This window comes from Mustela lutreola, chromosome 1 (assembly GCF_030435805.1).
Source record: "Mustela lutreola isolate mMusLut2 chromosome 1, mMusLut2.pri, whole genome shotgun sequence".
NCBI lineage: Eukaryota > Metazoa > Chordata > Mammalia > Carnivora > Mustelidae > Mustela > Mustela lutreola.
The window spans coordinates 218,390,696-218,395,451 of NC_081290.1; the positions used below are offsets into that span (position 1 = coordinate 218,390,696).

The 4,756-nt window shown below is 40.7% G+C and overlaps 1 pseudogene; it reads left to right on the forward strand.

The window, feature by feature from the left end:
* The first annotated feature begins 532 nt into the window (after positions 1-532).
* Positions 533-3,835, forward strand: LOC131832118 (eukaryotic translation initiation factor 1-like; annotated as a pseudogene).
* Positions 3,836-4,756: the final 921 nt, after the last annotated feature.

Below are 4,756 nucleotides of genomic sequence, written 5' to 3' on the forward strand. Positions count from 1 at the left end.
TTTTGCATGTTGAGAAGATTCCAGGAAAGTGAAATTCAGGGAAAGTAGAAGAAATCTGAGGATTTGATTTGTCTGAAATATGAAGAAGACTAGAAGCATATTATGAAAAAAGTGGAGGACAGGGGTATGGAAAAGTTTTTCCTTCCATAAAGGTAGCAGCATGTTCAAGGGCCTCATATTGGTTGGAACATCGCACATTTGGGAAATGAAAGAGTAGTGCATTTGAAGAACAAAAATTGGTATGGCCTGATGAGGCCTTTTCTTGGTGAAATTCAGATGATCATTTCATCTTGACCCAATTTTTACTGTCTCTATTGAGTTGGTAGTTCTCGGAGGTTATTCATCTATCCAGTTGAATACCTGGGATCTCTCTCTCATTCTCTCTCCCTCTCTCACCTCTGGGAACCATACTCTCCGCCCGACCACCGCCGCGCCGCCATCATGGACACAAGCCCATCAGTTGGCCAGGGTCACCAAAGTTCTGGGCAGGACCGGCTCACAGGGACAGTGCACACAGGTGTGTGTGGAGTTCATGGACAACACGAGCCGCTCCATCATCCGCAACGTGAAAGGCCCGGTGCGCGAGGGCAACGTGCTCACCCTATTGGAGTCAGAACGAGAAGCTCGGAGGTTACGCTGAACTTTGAGTTGGGTCCTGGGTATCTGAGTCGGCCGCTTGCTCACAGGGATGATCTGCATATATTAATAAATCATTTGTCTGGCTCTGAAAAAAAAAAAAAAAAAAACCTGGAACTATTTCTAGTTCCAGTCCTTACAGATTCATGGTAGCTGCCTGTAATCACATTATGATAGGAATTCTGAGTCATGTCTTTATCAAATCCCATTTCCTCCTTCTACTGCGCTCAATCTCTAACTCAGTTCTAATGTTTGGCTACTCTACTTTCCTCCTTTGTCTTGGGAACCAAGAAAGGCTATGTCCTGTTCATGCTAGAAAGTACTTTGAGGTACACTTTCCTCTTGTGCATTACCAGTGGAAGTGTCCATTAATGGCATTTATCCTGGCAAGTGGTTCTGCCTTGAGTGGATTCTAGAGCTATTTCTTCTTTTTCAGCTCTTAAAAACAATTTTATATGGACTGGTGCTTTGCAGATCCGTGCACAATTTAGGCAAAATAAAGCAAATCCGTACATTTGCTTTAGAAATTTGAAAGGAAACCCTTCCATTTATCAACACCTCTGCTGCTTTTCAGTTTCATTAAAGGAGAACAACAACAACCCTACAGAATAAATAAAAAACACCTATCTTGACACTATTCAATATTAACTTCAAGACCTTCAGGTTTTTAAGTTCTGGGAAATTGGGCCATAGAACTTCTTTTCACATATCGCATGCTGCCCAAGAAAATGAAATATTTAGAAACTAGAGATTGCTGGAAGCCTGAAAAATACCAGTGTTTGCAAAAACTTATAATGGTAAAATATTTACAGTCTTCCCAAGTGGAATATTAATAAAAGTATCAGCAGGTAGAGCTTTGGGGTCAGATCTGAGTCATATTGGCTGTTCCATGATTTTTGACATATGGGAGAAATTACCAAGAATGATGCCAATTTTTATTTATGGTTTATGTTAGTCTTTGGGTAAGTTTGAAGAAGTATTTTAAATGAATACTGGCATATGTTCATTCTATTTACTTTAAAGGCATTGAACTTCCCAACTGATGAAAAATATACCCTTCTAAGCTATAGAGTAACTCAGATTTCTGTACTTAAAAGGCAAAATCTCACAAAACAAACTGAGGGTTGCCGGGGGGAGGGGGTTGGGGAGAAGGGGGTGGGATTATGGACATTGGGGAGGGTATGTGATTTGGTGAGTGCTGTGAAGTGTGTAAACCTGGTGATTCACAGACCTGGGGATAAAAATATATGTTTATAAAAAATATATGTTTATAAAAAATAAAAAATTTAAAAAAAAAAAAAAAAGGCAAAAGGAAGATCAGTAAGATTGGCTACAAATAAAAGATATATATGGAGTGTTTCCACAAGCACGTAAACTATTAATGAATCTCTAGTGCCTGATGCAGAGTAAGATAAAAGCCAACCTGGATGCATAGCAGAGGAATATGCTAGTTCTGTTGAGTGACTAATATGTGCCTATTTGCTGCATATTTTGTACATATTAGGCTCTTTAATATTCACAAAGAAACTTCATACAGCCAATTCCAGCCTGGATTACAAAGGAGGGAATTAAAGGCCAATAGGATAAATCACTTGCAAAATATACATATTGGAGATTTGAACTGATGTCTGTCTGACTTAGAGATGCTTTCTCTGCTTTCTACAGCCTAGAAGTATTGATTGAAAGGACAACTAATTCTCTGTACTTTTTCTGTTCCCTAGCTCAACACCCACAGGAGACCTTTGCTTTGGAAATTTTTCAGCAACCATTTTTGAGATTATTGGAAACTTGGAGGGTCCAACTCTTCTGCCATAACTCTCAGCAGAGAGCAATATGTTTGATGTAATGTGTCTGCACCCAATTTGAAATAGTTTTCTTTCTTCTAGATGTGTTGACCCAGATTCCAACAAACACTCTCTCCTGATTTCAAATCAGATATTATCACTTTTGGTAGACATCTTGTGGTCTAGAGTATGAGAGGCTCTTAAAAGAGTGTCTGGAGGAGGATTTAATGGCCCCTTCGCATGGTCTCCTTTTAAATGTCTGGGTGGAAATGGAAGGTCATAGAGCTTGTGACTCAGTAGTGATCACACAGCTGGTGAGTGGCTGAACCAGGATTTTAATTCAGGTCTTTTTTACTTTAATCTCTTATTCCTTTTTGCCAATTCCTAATAGTAGGATTCACTCTTATACTTTCTTGTATTTTCCTAAGTATTTGGTATAGGCTTGATTACATGGCATCTATCTAAATAAATAACATGTTGGGGGACGCCTGGATGGTTCAGTTGGCTGGGCATCTGACTTCAGCTCAGGTCAGGTTGAGCCCCACCTCAGGCTCCCTACTCAGCACAGAGTCTGCTTGTCCCTCTCCCTCTGCCCCTTCCCCTCTCCCCCCTAAATAAATAAATAAAATCTTAAAAAAAATAATAAAGTAAAATAGCTCCAGTCATTGAGCCACAGCCAAGGACTCAGGATCCTCCTCCTCGAGCTCCTTTACTTCCCAACAAATCTATCCCCTCCCTCCCTCTCCCACTACTGCCTTCTGTAGGTCATTTCCACAGAGGAAAAAGATTCCTATCATATTTCCGCTATCCAGAATCTCCACTCTTTTTTTTTTTAAGATTTTATTTAACAGACAGAGACAGATTTTATTTGACAGACAGAGATCACAAGTAGGCAGAGAGGCAGGCAGAGAGAGGGGAGGAAGCAGGCTCCCCGCTGAGCAGAGAACCCCATGTGGGGCTCCATCCCAGGACCCTGAGACCTGAGCTGAAGGCAGAGGCTTAACCCACTGAGCCACCCAGGCACCCCACAGAATTCTACTCTTTTGACCCTTTTGCTGATGCAAGGAAAGGTGATTGTCTGCTTCCTCCTGCCGCTGAGGATTATATCCATATAAGAATTCAACAGAGAAATGGCAGGAAGACCCTTACCATTGTCCAGGGGACTGCTCAGTTATGATAAAAAGAAACCATTAAGGGTGTTTAAGAACAAATTTGCCTAAAGTGACACTGTAATTGAGCCTCCAGAATATGGAGAAGTAATTCTGGTACAGGATGACCCGCGCAAGAACATATGCCCGTTCATCATAGAGACTGGACTGGCTAAGGACGACCAGCTGAAGCCTCATGGGTTTTAAGTGGTTTTGGCTCACTGAAGCTTAAGTGAGGATCTCCTTGCAATCAGCAGAATTTCCCTTCTGTCCTTATCACAAGCTTAAAAACCTCACAGCTTGTGTAATGTAACCATCTGAGGTCTGCTTTTAAGTTGGACTCCTTCATGCAACAAACTGAAAAGAGCCATAAAAAATAAAAATAAAATAAATAACATTTTAACAAAGCTTTCTGAATTAATTAACTTTCAAAATAGTAAGCAGGCTTAAATCATTTAGAAGGAATAGGGAAAGAAAATAGCAAGTACAAAGACCCAAATAGGTATGAGGGAATAGTGTGCACAAGAAATGTTCCTTTTGAAGACTTCATTTGTACCTTAATTTACAGCATTCATCATACTCTGCTATACATTTATAATAATAAGTATGAGTCTATCTCCTCATCTAGGTTGTCAGCATGTTCCGTGTTTCATTTCTGCATAATCCAAGTGGCCAGAACAAAGTAGACTTTCTCACTGTGCTTACTGCATGGGTTGGAATTATAGATGTATGCCAAAGCAGGGCAGTGAACACTACCCTCTCCTGAAGCTGGGCAGTACTGTAGGCGTATGAGTTTTTGAGTTAAGGAGATTCTCCATTATCGAGATGTGTGCCTTAGTTGCTCAACTGTGAAATGGAGCTAATAATACTTTGCTTGCTGAGTGGTTGAGAGAACTCAGAGAGAAAGGAAAAACTTAGCTAGGTTGCCCATCATAAACTTGAATGAAACAAATTTCAGGGGTCCCTATCATGTCCTTTTCTTGTTCCTCAAAGCAAAGGCTTGAGGAGTCTGGCTCTCACTGAACCAAACTGTCCTCTCTCAGCATCTCATGCAGGGACTCCAAGCCTGCATTCCCTATAATTATTTTTCATCTCCCAATGGGCTACTATATTTGACTCCAAGAATAGAGCCATTTTGAAGTGTTTCTCCCCTACCCCATCATCTGTGCTCTGTTTGACTCTTATCTA